We start from the raw sequence: 21,090 nt of genomic DNA on the forward strand, positions 1-21,090 counted from the left end.
GGACTCCACTTGTAATAGATTAATCCTAATCCTACTAGGACTAGTCATGTAACCCGCCCCTTCAACATATATAAGGAGGGGCAGGGCACCCCAAGAGGGGACAAGAAACAATCTCTAGGGCTAGAAACAAAGGGAGCCGGCTTATGCGGCGACTCTCTCATGAGCATAATGAGATCTAGCCACAAACAACATGTAGGGCTATTACCGGATGATGTTTCCCGGGGCCCGAATCTGTCTAAATTCTTGTCTTGTGTTGCGTCTCTCGATTCTGCTCAACCCCTCTCATGCTACTACAAAGATGCGTTGGCCTCACGATTAAGTCCTCACACTAGGACATCTGCCGTGACAAATCCACGACACGAACTATACTGTAAAAAGTGTTCGGACTTTGTTGCCGTGGTGTGGGGCGCTATGAAGCCCCTGGCAAATGTGAAACGTACCAAAGTGTGCGGGTGGTATCTGATAAGGTTATCAACAGAAAAAGGAAAACAGAAATGGAGCAAAGGTAATGAGCTGGGGGCCTAAAATTTGGGTCGCAAGCTTTTTCCATTATAATTTGATTAATACGTCAAAGCACATTAATACAAGTAGTGCGATAAGCAACATGCTATTTGACATGCCACAACCAAGGGAGAGCTGCGTGTGGTTCCTGAAAACAGGTAGAGTGATCGTTAAAGAAAGCACCTAGAAATTCCCCTGTACGTCTGTGCTTCTTGCCATCTTGGTGTATTTATCCTTCGAAAGGACCGCGGGTCAAGCCTTTAGAGGAGGCCTGGGAAAAGAAACCTGAAAAGGAAGAAAGGAAACGGTGAAAGTATATGTGTCCGGGAGCGGTCGAGCCGTATTGTGGATCATAAGGTAGGTATGCCTCCGTCTATGCCCATGGTATTTTGATTGCGTAGTTATGTACGCGCGGTACGAATGCTGCCACTTGATCGGGACTGGGATGGAGGCCAAATTGCTAATTGAGCTCGCGACGAGCCGAGCTATCCTGCTGCAGAATAGTTCGGACTCTCTTGACAGTGTCCGGGAGTTCGGCCGCTGAATTGAGGTTTTGCTTGAGAAGGCCGCTCTGTACTTCTGTTGCTTGGGCAGCGGTGTGCTCCTCGGTATGGAGGGAGTGTTCCGTGTTTCCCTTAACTGTTATGATGCCGCATGGTCCGGGCATCTTGAGATTGAGATAAGCATAATATGGCAACGCGTTAAATCGAGCAAATGTCGTTCGTCCCAGCAGTGCGTGATAGCCGCTGTGAAAGGGGATGATATCGAAGATTAACTCTTTGCTTCGGAAGTTATCCGGAGATCCGAAGACCACCTCGAGTGTGATTGAGCCCGTACAGCGGGCCTCTACACCTGGTATGACCCCTTTAAAGGTAGTCTTTGTGGGCTTGATCCGTGATGGGTTAATGCCCATTTTGCACACTGTATCCTGATAGAGCAGATTGAGGCTGCTGCCACCGTCCATGAGGACCCGCGTCAGGTGGAATCCATCAATGATTGGGTCGAGGACCAGTGCGGCCGAGCCACTGTGACGGATACTGGTCGGATGATCCTGACGATCAAAGGTGATCGGGCATGACGACCATGGATTAAATTTTGGGGCGACTGGCTCTATCGCATAGACGTCCCTGAGTGCGCGCTTGCGCTCCCTCTTGGGGATGTGTGTAGCATATATCATGTTCAGCGTTTTGACCTAAGGGGAAGACTTCTTCTGTCCCCATGTGTTTGGTTGCCGAGGCTCCTCGTCATCGTCTTCGCTTTGCGATCCCTTTTCCTTGTTCTCGGTGTTTAACTTGTCAGCCTGTTTAAAACCCAACAATCTCTGTTGGTATGATTGCCTGGTTTGTCTGGGGTGCCATGGATCTGGCACGGACGGTCGAGTATGCGGTCCAAGCAAGATTGCCCCGAGTTGTTTCTTTTATATGGCTTCTTCCGCTGACCGGACTTGGAGCCACTGAATCCGGCGTTGAATGTCGTGTCATCGGTGTTGTCACCATTGTTTCGGCATTTGTGTCTGTTGCGCCGGAGCTTGCCGTTGCTATTGTTGACCTCGTAGGTGCCCGTTTCACTTGCTGTGTTTTTGCTACGGGCCAGCCAACTATCCTCACCCACCCAAAAGCGGGTCATGAGTGTCGTGAGGGCTGCCATGGACTTTGGCTTTTCCTGGCCGAGGTGGCGGGCGAACCATTCGTCATGGATGCTATGTTTAAAGGCCGCTAGGGCTTCGGCATCCGGACAATCGACGATCTGGTTCTTTTTAGTTAGGAACCTAGTCCAGAATTTCCTGGCTGACTCTCCAGGCTATTGAACTATGTGACTTAAGTCATCGGCATCTGGTGGCCGGACATATGTACCTTGGAAGTTGTCAAGGAAGGCTTCTTCCAAGTCCTCCCAGCTGCCAATAGAATTTCCAGGCAGACTGTTTAACCTGTGTCGAGCTGGCCCTTTGAGTTTTAGTGGGAGGTATTTGATGGCGTGGAGGTCATCTCCGCGGGCCATATGGATGTGGGGAATAAAATCCTCGATCCAAGCCGCGGGATCCGTTGTTCCATCGTATGATTCAATATTTACGGGTTTAAACCCTTCCGGGAATTCATGATCCATTACTTCATCAGTGAAGCAAAGGGGGTGTGCGGCACCTCTATATCGGGCCACATCGCGACGTAGCTCCGATGGAGTCCGTCTGCTGTTTTTGGCCTGGGCGTGACTAGGCTTGTCACGTCCGAATGGATAACCGTCGTCATGTGTCGGGGCACGTCCTCGCGATCCGTAGATCGATCTGGTATTTCCTGCTGTATTGTCCAGGTCCTGCTGAAGGTCATATGTATAACCCCGAGCTACTTTATCTATGCTTTTACGGCGAGGTGGGCGGGCTGGTGTTCGGCTTGAGTTGCCCCTTTATCCCGACCGTGTGGTGGTCGGTCAGCCGCATTGCGCGATGATGGTACGGGCTCCGGTGCCTCATCATCGAACTGAGGTAGCAATTTGCGCTTCGGGTAACTTTTGGTTGGGCGCTTAAGGCCGTATTCTTCAGCTGCTAGGACATCAGTCCATCTGTCGTTGAGCAGATCTTGGTCAGCTTGAAGCTACTGCTGCTTCTTTTTCAGGCTCCTTGCAGTGGCTATTAGCTGGCGCTTGAAGCGCTCCTGCTCGAGAGGTTCCTCAGGCACGATAAAATCCTCGTTGCCAAGGTTCACCTCATCCTCGAAGGGTGGAAGATAAGTGCTGCCCTCCGAGTCATCATTTATGGCCTGTTCATCAGGGCTAACTTGCCCATCTTCCCGATCGTCCTGTTCAGCCATTTGTTCGTCGGGATCTTCTCTACCTTCGGCACCGTCCAGAGTGTTATCGTCTCCTGTGCTGGTATTGCTGTCCTTGCTGCGGCGGGATTTAGAGCGGCGCCGCTGACGCCGGCACTTTTGTTGTGTCTTAGGAGGCTCATCCTCAACTGGATTTCCTTGCCCTCGCCGTTATTCTCTTTAGGTGTATCCACCATGTATACCTCGTACGAAGAACTGGCCGTCCAACGCCCGGTAAACGGCGGGTTTTGGCTATGCTCCTCATCTGCATCGTTGTCCATACCGTCGATGTCTTCGGTGCCGTAATCGAGCATGTCGGTTAAGTCCTCGACAGTGGCTATGTAGTGGGTGGCGGGTGGGAAGAGAAATTCCCCGTCATCAGCCTCCAATTCGAACCGGATATAGTTCGGCTATGAGTCCCCCGCTAAGGATAGATTTTTTAATGAGTTCAGCACATCGCTTAAAGGCGAGTGCCGGAAGATGTCCGCGGCGCTGAATTCGGCGATCGATGACCGATCCAGCTCGACATGCGCGGACACACATGGTTCGGAACTTATGGCCGGAAATGAGTCCGAGGTTCCGGAGACACAGATATCACCCGAGGTTAGGTCTGTGTGCGGCTCCAAAGCCGCAAAGTCTGCGGTTTCCATGGCGGGGTTGAGCTTCCCGTCCTTGGATGGCGCAATCTGCTCCGGATCTAAGGCCAGAGCAGTTACAGGTGCAATTCCTGAGTATGGTCCGATGACAGATTTAAGTCATGTTCATCGTAGGGACCGGGAGCGACTGTTCGAATCTGTCGAAGATCAAGTCTCCACAGATGTCGGCAACATACTTCAAGCTCCCGAATCTGACCTGATGGCCAGGGGCGTAGCTGTCGATCTGCTCTAGATGGCCAAGTGAGTTGGCCCGCAGTGCGAAACCGCCGAAAACGAAGATCTGTCCGGGGAGGAAGGTTTCCCCTTGGATAGCATCGTTGTTGATGATTGAAGGAGCCATCAAACCCTTTGAGGACGGTAGAGTGGAACTCTCAATGAAAGCACCAATGTCGATGTCAAAACCGTCGGATCTCGGGTAGGGGGTTTCGAACTATGTGTCTAAGGTCGATGGTAACAGGACATAAGGGACACAATGTTTACCCAGGTTCGGGCCCTCTCTATGGAGGTAATACCCTACTTCCTTCTTGATTGATCTTGATGAATATGAGTATTACAAGAGTTGATCTACCACGAGATCATAATGGCTAAAACCCTAGAAGTCTAGCCTGTATGACTATATCTGTTTCCGGACTAAGCCCTCCGGTTTATATAGACACCGGAGGGGACTAGGGTTGTACAAAATCGGTTACAAAGAAAGGAATCTTCATATTTGGTCGCCAAGCTTGCCTTCCACACCAAGGAGAGTCCCATCCGAACACGGGAGAGAGTCTTCGGTCTTGCATCTTCACAGCCCATTAGTCCGGCCCATGTCCAACAGGCCGGACGCCCGAGGACCCCTTAGTCCGGGACTCCCTCAGGGAGCTAGATATTTCCGCGGTTGCCGAAAGTTTTTTCTCGGGGCAGAGAAAAATTGGGGCGCGAGTGTAGTTGACGCGCGAGCGGTGGACTGTAGCCAACGAAGCTCCGGCGTAAGTCATACATGAGGTTGCCCCAAGATATTTTATACTACATGCACATGCTCCAAGGCACCAAAATGGGTTTAAAAAATCATATGTGTCATTGGGTTAACGTTTAGGTCCCATGCAAGAAATGAGAATGATTGTTAAATATTTGGGCATCGTGGCTCGGCTGGAAACATTGAGAAACTTGGTTTTAAAATTCCTATAAATCCAAAACACGCTGGAAAATCATGAAACCTGGCATGGTGTTATGACATGGCACCAACATGTAGTGTTAAAAAAATTCCGATTTGGGACAAGTTTCGATATAAGCTTCTTACAAACTGGAGCTTCTCTTAAGAAGCCTCGTGGTTCCGAGAGGGGACGTGTCACCTCTATGTGCGAAACAACATACACTGCCTCTTCCCGCCTTGTTTTTTTACAGAGGCAACATAGACCAATAGGGGTGTCGTGCTAAAATTTGGAATCATTTCGGTTTCGTTTGTCCTTTTTAATACATTAATTGAGTTTTGTAGGCATTTAATGTGCATAATTAAAATTTGAACTACAAGCACATGGTTCAGTGCACCAAAATGGGTTAAAAAATCATATATGTGTCCTTGGGTTAATGTTTCGGTCCCATGCGAGAAATGGGAATGATTTTCAAACATCTGGGCGTCATGGGTCGGCCGAAAACGTTGACAAACTTGGTTTTAAAATTCCCGTGAATCCAAAAGTCGCCTGAAAATCATGAAACTTGGCATGGTGTCATGACATGGCACCAACATGCTATGGTAAAAAGTTTGTCCGATTTGGACAAGTTTTGGCATAAGCTTCTTACAAAACAGAGCTTCTCTGAAGATGCCTCATGGTTCCGAGAGGGAATGTGTCACCTTTGTGGGCAAAACGACATATGTTGCCTCTTCTTGCCCTGATTTTTTTACCGAGGCAATATAGACAAATAGGAGTGTCGTGCTAAAATTTAGAATTATTCAGGGTTCATTTGGCCTATTTTATACATTAATTAAGTTTTATATGCATTTAATGTGCATAATTCAAAATTGAACTACAGACACATGCTCCAGTGTACCAAAATGGGTTAAAAATCATACATGTGTCATTGGGTGAATGTTTAGGTCCCATGCAAGAAATGATAATGAAATTCAAACTTCTAGGAATGGTGGCTTGGCCAAAAACATTGCGAAACTTGGTTTTTAAATTCCTGCAAATCCAAAACTCGTGTGAAAATCGTGAAACTTGACATGGTGTCATGACATGGCACCAAGATGCCGTGGTAGTTTTTTGTCCAATTTGCGAAGGCGCACACATTAACAGCCAACGAAGTCACTTTGGAACAAAGAGCTGCCATGTTACAATTGAAAACAGAAGTATTATTGAAAACCATGGGCGTTCTACTAACCATTTACGTGCCACCACGCGTCCCTATTTTTATTGGCTTGGAGTTGTCGTGCGAGGTAGCTATTTGAGTAGACGGGAGGCATGCGAGCAGACCACTATGCAGGCTCACCGGGAGTCAAGCCCTTTGACCTCCATCCACCGCCCACCTCTCTCCAACTTCTCCATTAATGGCGCCCGAGCCCCTATTTTATAGGTGCTTAATGGTGTGGCTAGGTCTCAGTCCAGTGAGATTTAACCAAGTATCTGTCAAGTGACATAACACGTAATAGATAAAAATGAAAATATGAAAAGAAAATTTTGCACGGATCTTGATGTAAGATCTCACGGATATAGAATCGACTGAGACAGAACGAGGACCCAGTCGACTGAGACTGAACGAGGACCCAGTCGACTGAGACTGAACGAGGACCAAGTCGACTGAGACTTAGCAAGAATGATATATATGATGATGATGGCAATGGATAAAAATTATCTTACATATTCCTAAGCTAATTTAAAATGCCACATGCGGCAACACCCGAAAGACATAGGGGCAAAAGAAGAAGACATAGACAGCGATCTGGGTCGCTGCTCTCTACATCATGATGGGTTTCTACAGGCGGGCACGGAGTTCCGCCAACTCCTTCTTCATCGCCTCCACTACCTTCATCTCCTCTCGCCTCTCCTGTGCCATCTTCACCATTGCGTCCATGACACAGGAGTTCTCACGTCGAGCGGCGATGATCTCTTTCACATCTTCAATACTTCGCTTGACAGCAACCACAGATCCCTCCACCAGACTTTTGCACTTGATGCGGAGCTTTGCATTGGCGTCCATAAGTTCCTCGGGCATGGCAGCCGTCTTGCTCAATAAGGCAGTGGTCTCCTCGTGCTACTTCACCATGCCAGCGATCTTCTTTCTCAGGAGGTCGCGATGGGTGCGGAGCTTCTCCTTGTCATCAATTAGTCCTTGGATGATGCCAGTCGCCTTATCAAACAAGGCATTGGTCTCGTTCTACAGCTTCGCCCAGCCGAGGATCTCATCCTTCAGCTTATTGCGCTCAGCATGCATGTCATCATGAATGCGCCTATGAGAACCCTCACTCGCCCGTCAGAGCTCTTTCCAGGCCGCCGCGGCATGACAGGACCTCTCTGCTGCTTCCATGGCGTGGTTGGGCATCTGTGCTGCTTTCGCGGCGCGGTTGGACCACTCTGCTGCCTCGATGGCGTGGCAGGACCTCTGTGCTTCTTCGACGGCGCGACGGGACCTTGTTGCTACTTTGGCAGTGCGGCGGGACCTCTCTATTGCTATCACGGCGAGCAGGACATCTCTACTGCTTTGACTTCCAAGCTCACCGCTCCCTGGTCATTTCTTGACCCAGAACTCCTCCTATAGGCCATGGCAGATGTGACACCCCCGATTCAATCGTACACTAATCATGCACGCAAACGTGAACGATCAAGATCAGGGACTCACGGGAAGATATCACAACACAACTCTAAAACATAAATAAGTCATACAAGCATCATAATACAAGCCAGGGGCCTCGAGGGCTCGAATACAAGTGCTCGATCATAGACGAGTCAGCGGAAGCAACAATATCTGAGTACAGACATAATTAAACAAGTTCGCCTTAAGAAGGCTAGCACAAACTGGGATACAGATCGAAAGAGGCGCAGGCCTCCTGCCTGGGATCCTCCTAAACTACTCCTGGTTGTCGTCAGCGGCCTGCATGTAGTAGTAGGCACCTCCGGTGTAGTAGGAGTCGTCGTCGACGGTGGCGTCTGGCTCCTGAACTCCAGCATCTGGTTGCGACAACCAGGTAGAATGGAAAGCGGGAAAAGGGGGAGAAAAGCAACTGTGAGTACTCATCCAAAGTACTCGCAAGCAAGGAGCTACACTACATATGCATGGGTATATGTGTAAAGGGCCATATCGGTGGACTGAACTGCAGAATACCAGAATAAGAGGGGGATAGCTAATCCTGTCGAAGACTACGCTTCTGGCCACCTCCATCTTGCAGCATGTGGGAGAGAGTAGACGGTAAGTTCACCAAGTAGCATCGCATAGCATAATCCTACCCGGCGATCCCCTCCTCGTCGCCCTGTTAGAGAGCGATCACCGGGTTGTATCTGGCACTTGGAAGGGTGTGTTTTATGAAGTATCCAGTTCTAGTTGTCATAAGGTCAAGGTACAACTCCAAGTCGTCCTGTTACCGAAGATCACGGCTATTCGAATAGATAAACATCCCTGCAGGGGTGCACCACATAACCCAACACACTCGATCCCATTTGGCCGGACACACTTTCCTGGGTCATGCCCGGCCTCAGAAGATCAACACGTTGCAGCCCCACCTAGGCACAACAGAGAGGTCAGCACGCCGGTTTAAATCCTATGTGCGCAGGGGTCTGGGCCCATCGCCCATTGCACACCTGCACGTTGCGTACGCGGCCGGAGAGCAAACCTAGCAACCTCCATTTCAAAGGAAGTTGCGTTACCCGGTCCAACCCGGCGCGCGCCGCTCAGTCGCTGACGTCACGAAGGCTTCGGCTGATACCACGACGTCGAGTGCCCATAACTGTTCCCGCGTAGTTGGTAAGTGCGGATAGGCCAGTGGCCAGACTCAGATCAAATACCAAGATCTCGTTAAACGTGTTAATTGAAGTATCCGCGAACGCCGACCAGGGCCAGGCCCACCTTTCTCCTAGGTGGTCTCAACCTGCCCTGTCGCTCCGCCACAAAGTAACAGTCGGGGGCCGTCGGGAACCCAGGCCCAAGTATATAGCATATGCCCGTGATCACCTCCCAAAGTGATCACGGCCCAGTAGTATAGCATGGCAAACGGACAAGAGTGTAGGGTCACTGATGGAATACTAGCATCCTATACTAAGCATTTAGGATTGCAGGTAAGGGTAACAACTGTAGCAAGAATGACAGGCTATGCAGCAGAATAGGATTAACCGAAAGCAATAACATGCTACGCTACTCTAATGCAAGCAGTATAGAGAAGGAATAGGCGATATCTGGTGATCAAGGGGGGGCTTGCCTGGTTGCTCTGGCAAGTAGGGGTCGTCAACAACGTAGTCGGTCGGGGCACCAGCAGCGGCGTCGGTCTCGTAGTCTACCGGAGAGAAGAGGGGGAAGAAACAATGAATACAATGCAAACAGGTGCATAACGATGCATGAGAAAGCAAACAGCGGTGGTAGGTGTGCCCTAACGCAGTAAGAGGTGATACCGGCGAAGGGGGGAAACATCCGGGAAAGTATCCCTGGTGTTTCGCGTTTTCGGACAGATGAACCGGAGGGGGAAATTTGCGTGTTCGATATGCTAGGGGTGTGTGGCGGACGAACGGGCTGCGTATTCGGATTCGTCGCGTCGTTCTGAGCAACTTTCATGTAGAAAGTATTTTCATCTGTGCTATGGTTTATTTTATATGAATTTTAAAAGATTTAAATCATTTTTAGGATTTATTTAATTCTTTTAATTCAACATTATCCAGAACAGTGTTTGCCGACGTCATCATGACGTCAGTAGTCAACAGAGCTGTTGACTGGTCAAACTGACGTGTGGGCCTAGTGGGACCCACCTGTCATACACTGTTAAGTTAATTAGGGTTTATGTGACACTAATTACTGTTTAATTAACTAACATGTTAATTAGATTAATTAAATATGATTAATTAACATAATTAATTTAGTTAATTAGTTAATTAAATTTATTATTTATTTTATTTATTTTTTATCTCTTTTCTTTTTCTTAAAACTGTTCTGGGGCGGAAGGGCCCACTCGTCATAGGCCCAGAGGCCTTATCGGGCACACGGGCGCGGTTCGGCGCCGCCCGAATTGGCCCGGGCGCGGGCTACTGGGTCCGACGCCGGTGGCTGTGGCCGCTGCTAGAGCCGCAGCAGCAAGGGGCCGGAACGGCGAGCGGCGGGGCCCGCGAGCGGGGCGAGCAGGGGCTGTCGGGGGGCGCGGTCGGCGAGCTGCGGCAGCACGGGGCAAACGCGTGCGGTGCAGGGTGTGCGGCTGCAGAGGTGAGGTGCGGCCAAGCGCGTGGCTAGCCGGAGGCGGGCGAGCAGCCGTCAGCGGGGAGCGCAGGAGGGAGGGCCTCGCGCGGGCGGGCGGTGGCGGAGGTGCAGGCGGAGCGGGACGGCCCTGGGCGAGCTGCCGGCGGCAGCAATCGCAGCTGTAAGCGGGGAGGAAGAGGCGCGGCTAGGCGCGTCGCCTGGACGCGCAGGGCGCGCGGTCGAGCGCGGCGACCGCGATGCAGGGGCGCTGCTACAGCAGGAGAAGCGGGCGGCAGCGGAGCGGGGCCGCGCGGGTGGGGCGCCGCGAGCGCGGGTGCAGGACGCGCACGGGCGCGGCGAGGCGTGCGCGAGCTCGGGCGCGGGTCAGCGGCAGCGGGCGCGGTGAGCAGGGACAGGGGAGGGAGGAGGAGGGGTGTGGGGCGTGCTCACGGGGGGCGTAGGGATCGTGGCAGCGGTGCACGAGGAGGGTGACGGGGACGACGGAGCCGGAGAGGGAGCAGGCCGGCGAGGGAGCGCGGGCTCCGGGCGGCGGCGTCCAACGGCGACGGGTGAAGGGGCGGCCTCGATCCCCTTCCCCGATCCAGATCGGATCGGGAGGTGGGGGGCTGACGAGGGGGAGTGGGGGAAGTGGGGTAGTGGGTTAGGGTTTGCGGAGGGGAGTGGATAAGAGGGAGTGGGGGGAGTGGCCGGCTGGGCCTGGTGGGTTGGCCTAGTTGGGCCCGTGGTCAGCTGGGTCGAAGCCTAGGGGGGTTTCTCTTCTATTTTTTTGGTCTATTGTTTTTCTATTTTTATTCTTTTTCTTTTATTTATTTTCGTTTACTGTTTTAATTCAACTTAGGGCATTTAAGTATTTTATAAATTGTGTTTTCTTTACTATAATTACCTATGCCATTTTTGGCACTGCCCGAACATTTTTGTTTCAACTTTTGAAAACTTCTGTTGTTTGACATATTTTGAATTTGAATTTTGGAACGGTTTTTGATCGAACGATAGCTTAGCAACAGTAATTGGGGTGACGTGGCATCATTAGCAGACGTTACTGTAGCTTGATTATCCGGGCGTCATAATTCTCCTCCACTACAAGAAATCTCGTCCCGAGATTTAAGAGGCGGAGTAGAGGGGGAAGGTTCTGGTTACGAATTTCTAATGAGTGTTCTCGGTCTTGGTTGCTCTTCTCGAAGAGGTCGATCCATTATGTTGATGTCTTCATTTCTCTGCTTCAGGTCATCATGCTGACGTCGGCATCCTTTCTTTGGGAACTCCATCGTACTTACGAAGGAATAAAGGGACTGGGAGAACAGACCTCTGCAAGATTGACTATCTTGTCGATAACATCGGGGAAGGTGGGGGAAAGTAACTCTCGAATTAAAAACCTTAGAAAATATCGAGAGCAAAGTAAGAAGGTGTCATGAGAAGTTTCAAGCGGCAGGCAATCGTTCGATGCCTGAAACAGGGCATGAAAGGGGTTCAATCAACAGGGATAAGTATTTCATCTGATACCAAAGTAGATTACTAGGAAGATGACCCATGAATTACATACGAAATCAAGCGCGAAGAATAACTTTGGCAACTTGGGTGTACAGGAGAGTCAGGTTTCGATCCTGTGAAACTGTGGGTTATGGGCCCACCATGTGGGTTAAAAGTAGGAAGGGCGGTGACATCTTGCACGATCATGTAAGTAAGGAATGTCAGAGGATAGTCTGTCGGTTATGTCAACAACAACATCGGTACCAAGGGCGAGGGACGAAGAGAACCATTTTCCTGCTCGTTGAACGAGGCGGACCAATAGGCAAGTTCTCGTCCATCGGTGGTTACCGGAATGCTATCCACAAAAGCAACAGGGTCTTACTGACACGGTTGTACACCAAGGTGTTTACATAAGCAGAAGAACATTACTGCTTAGATCATATAGATCACCAGAAAGGTTAAAGAAAACAATGGAAAGGAAAAGGTGATCTTCATATTAAACAGAATAATGGAAAGGAAAATGTGTTTAAACACAAATTTCAGGGGGTATATCCTTCCCAAGGACAAACAGAGCATGATATCCATGACAGGATATAACGTAGAAAACCCTTTAGGAAAGGGGAGAGAAATTTCATGACATTACCCATACAACGGTGTTTGGATAATTGATAAAGAGAATTTAGCATTGTGCTTCAAATGCTCTTATTGATGACCGGAGTAGCACAGGCATGCTTCGAGATAGCATTGACATGGACATCAAGTAAGGGTCAGATTTTAGATACACAAGGATCCACCAGGAACAACTTATAGAATAAGTCTTACAATTTCCTCATGGAAGAATGGATAACCTTGCTAAGAAGGAAACTATAACAGCAAGTCATCCGGCCAGGTGTGTTGGGCATGCCATCACCTTACCGGGTCATAAAAGACCAGTGTTATAACTCTTGGAAAAATGTTCCAACCATCATATCTGACCGAGATTCAGATCTGATCGGTGTTAGGATACCTCAGACTCGGGATGCCTGAGAAGAAAAGGTGCAAAACAAATTGACGAGACGACATTGTAAGATTCTCGGGAAAATTACTACGAAAGCGAGTTCCGAAACAAAAGCTCATCATTAAACCAAGAAGAGGATGAGGAGGTGGCTGATGGACTCAGCAATCATTCCTCGAGATTTCCAAAAGATGGGTTTCCACAATCATGTGAACAAGGAGATAACACTTGTCAGATCAAATGATATAATGATGTATGCTCGAGGAAAACATACACAATTAAACATCGGTTGAAAGGTGCACCCGAAATATGGGCTTAGGTAGCATGATCAATGTTATAATGGTGATGCGATAACCAATGGTCTAAGAATGAAATATTGACCATTAACTTCAAAGCAATAGGGTTGCTAGAAGTTTTGAAGCCGCACATCATAGTTCAATTGTCGGTTTTTCGGTTAGAAACGACACGGGGACCAAGGAATGAACGGATATGGAAAGAAGTATCACCTGTATCAAGAATTCTTAAGAGGTGGTGAAATTCTCACGACATTCTTGACATAAAAGATGGTAATACTCCCAGGTAAAGAAGAGCAATTGCTGGATAGCAAGGAACTCAAGGTATAACACAAAACCCCAAGTTTGTGTTGGAGGGAAGGCAGTAGAGTGGTCGATGATGACACTAATCATCGAGGGCAAGGATGGTCTTTGTCAAATTAAATTCAAGTGATATCCTGGAAGAGCTTAGAATGTTGATGATGATCACGACAAATTTTGTCGAGAGGCTCCATGAAGATGCATTCGAACATCGACTACATCAAGTAAAAGGACTGATGCAGCAAAAGATTATTTGAACCACGGATACGACACCAACTCGGAATCAGGCTTGCTGTTCAAGGTGAAATGATAAGACGAGGAACTCGACGTAAGCTTAGCTCATCGTCAAAAATTGTGCTCCGGGAAGGACCGGATAGCACAGTTAAAATTAGCACGATAATGATGTAGCCGGTCAGGCTCGGAATGACGTGGAGTCTTAAACTTCTCAACAACAAAGTACTGGAAGTACTAAATCACAGTGTTGATTTGATTTCACAAATCGGTGTTCTCGGTTGACGACAACCCAGAACCCGTGGAGTGACCATGACGGGAAAGTTAGTACTTCATCAGAAATTCATAAGATGTAGTGTAATGGGTTGATATCCTCGAGATACCAGGGGGTAATACTCGAAGGTAGATCAAAATAGAGGTTGGGCAGACGTAATGATCTGCAGAAGGAAAGTACTTTTAACTTGTCCGAGAATGGGATCAAAGAAGAACAATCACGGTCGGAACCACGATTGCAAAGGACAAAATCATAGATACAAAATCAAATTATGTCAAGTGAATAATTATTATTATGAGAAGCTATCATGATAAGCTCAACATCCTTTCCATGGGCATGACCACAAAGTTCAAGGTCGACTCCCACTTCTCCAATGCATAACCTTTCACTCACTTCTCATTTTCGAAGAAGTTGTAATATTGAAATTTTATCTGTCATAACACCAGTAGAGTATGACCCATAGTAGTTTCCGGGTTCACACAGATTTGAAAAGGCATAGGTTCAACCCATCTGGGCCTATTAGGAACATATACCACAAACTTCAGGAGTAAACAACACAAGCTCGAAAGCAGAGCATGTTCGACAAAGCAGAGGATACAATTTACCAAAGGCATTATGTATCCGAGAAAAGACTCACAAAGTTATTGAATATGAAGGACGTTGTCGGATAAAATCCAACAAAGGATTTGATGGTCCACAAGAGATCGGATGTGAGCATCAGTACTCAACTAGAAGAAGAAACAATGCGAAGGCATTGGATTATAGAAGCAACTGGCTAATTCAAAGCTCACATGTAAAGGATTTATGATTTCCAAATCAAACGATCAGAAACAAACGCTCTGATTAAGGATGGATAAGTTGAGTAGGCTTAGGGTACAATCGACGGCAATTGGATTGGTTGAGAACTAGCTCATGTTTAAAATGACGTCTGAGCCGGAAGGATAATTTTCAGCGAATAACTGATGATTGCGTGCATTCACACACATGTCGAAAATACAGGATCAGAATGTCAATCACAATGATTTTAATGGTTATTGCTAGACAAATGGAATTGTCTAGACTGCAAGCAAACAAGTATTTGCAGAACAATAGTTGGCAGAGAATTACCGGAAGATCGGGTAGTATTTCAACGTATCTAGTGAATCCTATGAACAACTAGTAATGAACGGTTCCTCGATAAGTGTGAAGAAATAAATCGTAAGGATATTTTTGCGGCAAGGAACCGCAAGGCAGTGGCACAAGGGATTCTTGGAACAACGACGAGTATTACGGGGTATCTTGTAATAAAAAGACCAACTGGGTATGAATGTAAGAATGGCAAGTGCATGTAGTTATCCATAAGGATTGACGGTGGAAGGGGAATTGCAAACGCGATGAACACAAGTTCTTGGGATAACATCGGAGAGTATCCTCGGGGTCTTCTAATGAATCAAGCCATCATCTGGAATGAAGGGGGCTCTCCAGAAGGAAGTAGTTACGAGACCCTAATTTTAGAGTTAGCAAAATTATTTAACCCGAATAGAAGAGAGATAAGAACCCCAGAGTATAGAAGAGGAATAAAAGATCCTAATACCACCCAATGGCGACGTGGGGCCGTAAGCCGCACAGCCATGTTAGTAAAAAGTTTTGGAATGACTAGACTCAACTTCGGCCAAGGAGTTGGAAGGGGGATTCCTACAGGCAGTCGGCTCTAATACCAACTTGTGATGCCCCCGATTCAATTGTACACTAATCGTGCACGCAAACGTGTACGATCAAGATCAGGGACTCACGGGAAGATATCACAACACAACTCTAAAACATAAATAAGTCATACAAGCATCATAATACAAGCCAGGGGCCTCGAGGGCTCGAATACAAGTGCTCGATCATAGACGAGTCAGCGGAAGCAACAATATCTGAGTACAGACATAATTAAACAAGTTTGCCTTAAGAAGGCTAGCACAAACTGGGATACAGATCGAAAGAGGCGCAGGCCTCCTGCCTGGGATCCTTCTAAACTACTCCTGGTCGTCGTCAGCGGCCTGCACGTAGTAGTAGGCACCTCCGGTGTAGTAGTAGTCGTCGTCGACGGTGGCGTCTGGCTCCTGGGCTCCAGCATCTGGTTGCGACAACCAGGTAGAATGGAAAGGGGGAAAAGGGGGAGAAAAGCAACAATGAGTACTCATCCAAAGTACTCGCAAGCAAGGAGCTACACTACATATGCATGGGTATATGTGTAAAGGGCCATATCGGTGGACTCAACTTCAGAATGCCAGAATAAGAGGGGGATAGCTAATCCTGTCAAAGACTACGCTTCTGGCCACCTCCATCTTGCAGCATGTGGGAGAGAGTAGATGGTAAGTTCACCAAGTAGCATCGCATAGCATAATCCTACCCGGCGATCCCCTCCTCGTCGCCCTGTTAGAGAGTGATCACCAGGTTGTATCTGGCACTTGGAAGGGTGTGTTTTATTAAGTATCCGGTTCTAGTTGTCATAAGGTCAAGGTACAACTCCAAGTTGTCCTGTTACCCAAGATCACGGCTATTCTAATAGATAAACTTCCCTGCAGGGGTGCACCACATAACCCAACACGCTCGATCCCATTTGGCCGGACACACTTTCCTGGGTCATGCCCGGCCTCGGAAGATCAACACGTCGCAGCCCCACCTAGGCATAACAGAGAGGTCAGCACGCCGGTCTAAATCCTATGCGCGCAGGGGTCTGGGCCCATCGCCCATTGCACACCTGCACGTTGCGTACGCGGCCGGAGAGCAGACCTAGCAACCTCCATTTCAAAGGAAGTTGCGTTACACGGTCCAACCCGGCGCGTGCCGCTCAGTCGCTGACGTCACGAAGGCTTCGGCTGATACCACGACATCGAGTGCCCATAACTGTTCCCGCGTAGTTGGTTAGTGCATATAGGCCAGTGGCCAGACTCAGATCAAATACCAAGATCTCGTTAAGCGTGTTAATTGAAGTATCCGCGAACGCCGACCAGGGCCAGGCCCACCTTTCTCCTAGGTGGTCTCAACCTGCCCTGTCGCTCCGCCACAAAGTAATAGTCGGGGCCGTCGGGAACCCAGGCCTACCTCTACCGGGATGGAGCCACCTGCCCCTTCAGCCCCCATCTTCGAACAGTATCATAAGTAATGTAGCAGTATAAAGTATATAGCATATGCCCGTGATCACCTCCCGAAGTGATCACGGCCCAGTAGTATAGCATGGCAGACAGACAAGAGTGTAGGGTCACTGATGGAATACTAGCATCCTATACTAAGCATTTAGGATTGCAGGTAAGGGTAACAACTGTAGCAACAATGACAGGCTATGCAGCAGAATAGGATTAACCGAAAGCAATAACATGCTACACTACTCTAATGCAAGCAGTATAGAGAAGGAATAGGTGATATCTGGTGATCAAGGGGGGGGCTTGCCTGGTTGCTCTGGCAAGTAGGGGTCGTCAACAACATAGTCGGTCGGGGCACCAGCAGCAGCGTCGGTCTCGTAGTCTACCGGAGAGAAGAGGGGGAAGAAACAATGAATACAATGCAAACAGGTGCATAACGATGCATGAGAAAGCAAACAGCGGTGGTAGGTGTGCCCTAACGCGGTAAGAGGTGATACCAGCGAAGGGGGGAAACATCCGAAAAAGTATCCCCGGTGTTTCACGTTTTCGGACAGATGAACCGGAGCGGGAAAGTTGCGTGTTTGATATGCTAGGGGTGTGTGGCGGACGAACGGGCTGCGTATTCGGATTTTTCTCGTCGTTCTGAGCAACTTTCATGTAGAAAGTATTTTCATCTGTGCTACGGTTTATTTTATATGATTTTTAAAAGATTTAAATCATTTTCAGGATTTATTTAATTCTTTTAATTCAACATTATCCAGAACAGTGTTTGCCGACGTCAACATGACGTTAGCAGTCAACAGGGGTGTTGACTGGTCAAACTAACGTGTGGGCCTAGTGGGACCCACGTGTCATGCACTGTTAAGTTAATTAGGGTTTAGGTTAAACTAATTACTGTTTAATTAACTAACATGTTAATTAGATTAATTAAATTTGATTAATTAACTTAATTAATTTAGTTAATTAATTAATTAAATTTAATATTGTTTTATTTTTTATTTTTTTATTTTTTTTATCTCTTTTCTTTTTTAAAAAACTATTCTGGGGCGCTAGGGCCCACTCGTCATAGGCCCAGAGGCCTTATCGGGCACACGGGCGCGGTTGGGCGCTGCCCGAATTGGCCCGAGCGCGGGCTACTGGGTCCGACGCCGGTGGCTGTGGCCGCTGCTAGAGCCGCAGCAGCAAGAGGCTGGCACGGCGAGCGGCGGGACCCGCGAGCGGGGCGAGCAGGGGCTGTCGGGGGGCCCGGTCGACGAGCTGCGGCAGCGCGGGCCAAGCGCGCGTGGTGCAGGGTGTGCGGCAGCGGAGGTGAGGCGCGGCCAAGCGTGTGGCTAGCCGGAGGCGGGCGCGCAGCCATCAGCGGGGAGCGCAGGAGGGAGTGCCTCGCGCGGGCGGGCGGCGGCGGAGGCGCAAGCGGAGCGGGACGGCAGTGGGCGAGCTGCCGGCGGCAGCAATCGCAGCGGTAAGCGGGGAGGAAGAGGCGCGGCTGGGCGCGTCGCCTAGACGCGCGGGGCGCGCGGTCGAGCGCGGCGACCGCGATGCAGGGGCGCTGCTACAGCAGGAGAAGCGGGCGGCAGCGGAGCGGGGCCGCACGGGTGGGGCGCCGCGAGCGCGGGTGCAGGACGCGCACGGGCGCGGCGAGGTGTGCGCGAGCTCGGGCGCGGTTCAGCGGCAGCGGGCGCGGTGAGCAGGGACAGGGGAGAGAGGAGGAGGGGCGCGGGGCGTGCTCACGGGGGGCGTAGGGATCGTGGCAGCGGTGCACGAGGAGGGTGACGGGGACGACGGCGCCGGAGAGGGAGCAGGCCGGCGAGGGAGCGCGGGCTCCGGGCGGCGGCGTCCAACGGTGACGGGTGAGGGGGCGGCCTCGATCCCCTTCCCCAATCCAGATCGGATCGGGAGGTGGGGGGCTGACGAGGGGGAGTGGGGAAGTGGGGGTAGTGGGTTAGGGTTTGCGGGGGGGAGTGGATAAGAGGGAGTGGGGGGAGTGGCCGGCTGGGCCTGGTGGGTTGGCCCAGTTGGGCCTGTGGTCAGCTGGGCCGAAGCCCGGGGGGTTTCTCTTCTATTTTTTTGGTCTTTTGTTTTTCTGTTTTTATTCTTTTTCTTTTATTTATTTTCTTTTACTGTTTTAATTCAACTTAGGGCATTTAAGTATTTTATAAATTTATGTTTTCTTTACTATAATTACCTATGCCATTTTTGGTACTGCCCGAACATTTTTCTTTCAACTTTTGAAAACTTCTGTTGTTTGACATATTTTGAATTTGAATTTTGGAACGGTTTTTGATCGAACGATAGCTTAGCAACAGTAATTGTGGTGACGTGGCATCATTAGCAGACGTTACTGTAGCTTGATTATCCGGGCGTCACAGCAGACATAAGTAAGGAGGGAGAAAGACTTGTTTCTTTGTTGATGACGAATTGAGGAGGAATGTGCAATCATTTTCGAGTATGTAGTATTTATAACCTACTAATAAGCTGCTAAGTGGGAAAACATTTAGGTTTTGATCGGTATAAACATGTAGGCAATTAAATATAGTGAGGTAATTTGGAATCTGACGGGAAAAATCTCAAATTTATTAACGGTCCCGGTTACGAAGTGTGGCATGATTCCTGGATGGCGTAACATGGGCACGCGTTCTCGAATGCGTACGTGACGTGTGCACCGTAATCAACGATGTCAGCACATGACTTGTTCCATCAACCGTGGGCGCTTGTTATTACTATCACGATTCTTTTTAATAGAACGTGTGCCCGTCTATTGCAGACTCCTTGATCTGGCTGACCGTTTGTTTTGTTTTGCCTAATTGCAAATAGTTCATTCGAGTGACATGTATGCCGCCTATTGCACACACCTTGATCTCGCCGACCGTTTCTGTTGTTTTGACTCATCGCAAATAGTTTATCCGAGTGAACTGTATGCCGTCTATCGCACACGCCTTGATTTGTCTAACCTTCTCTGTTGTATAGGCTAATCACAAACAGTTCATCCGACTGAACTGTCTGGCGTATATCGCACACACACCTTGATCTGGTTGACCGTTTATGTTGTTCTGGCTCATCGCAAACAGTTTGTATGGATAAATTGTATGCCACGTATCGCACACGCAACTCTAATCTGAATTATGCTTGATGTCTCTGCCATCACACACAATTCGTCTTATTGGTGACGGTTTTATTACAATATTGTTTGCAATTGCTTGGCACATAGCTTCGTTGATTGGTCTGTGATACATGTGTCGCGTTTGGACCATCCTGCAGTAGTCGCATAAATCAAGGAGGAGGACTCGATGGTTGTAGTATAAACTATGGAGGGAGAGGGCATTGGTCGCCAAACATGTGACGATGAGACTCGAGTGTGGTGGATGAGATGAGGAAAATTGAGAGAAGTAGAGGATTCGAGAGAGCTTGAGATAAACAAAGTATTGAGAGAGGGATAGGATTATTTAGTGAACTTATGTTGATATGAGATATAGGGAGTATGATAAGTTGTTTTGTTTTTTGTTTTCCCGCTTAATGTTGTTACTATTCCTTACACACTTCAAATATCATGATTCTTCATGCCGACGACAGTTGATGACGAACATGTTTTGGTAGCACATGCCCATTTGGCTTTAATCACGACGGGGTGTAATTTTTATTGATGTATACATGTGGTTGTTGAAAAATTTAATCTTTCAAAAATATAATAGTTATATATATTGCATGGTTATAAGAAAATAGGAGAATGCAAGTTGGTGGAATTTGAGGATTGGATATGATAAGTGTGTTGAACATACAAACAAACAAATAAAAAGAAAATAAAGAGGGACACTTTTGAGGTAAATCTTCGCATGAGGATTTGAGGAGCCAGTTCTAAGCAGGATGTTGCAATTTCCCTTACATACTTGTAATATGTTTGGAGGCAAGTGGATGTTTTTTAATCATTGTTACATTTAACTAGTTTAGCTACTTTGTTTTTCTCTTGTCTATGGGACCTTCTCTGATTTCGGTACTGAAATCGGGCCAAAATCCCACACAAAACCATGAGATTTAGTTAGTTATAGCTAATTTTAATTTAATTTTATTAATTCTAGTGGAATCCTATTGTTATATACAACCAA

Source organism: Aegilops tauschii, chromosome 7, assembly GCF_002575655.3.
Source record: "Aegilops tauschii subsp. strangulata cultivar AL8/78 chromosome 7, Aet v6.0, whole genome shotgun sequence".
Lineage (NCBI taxonomy): Eukaryota > Viridiplantae > Streptophyta > Magnoliopsida > Poales > Poaceae > Aegilops > Aegilops tauschii.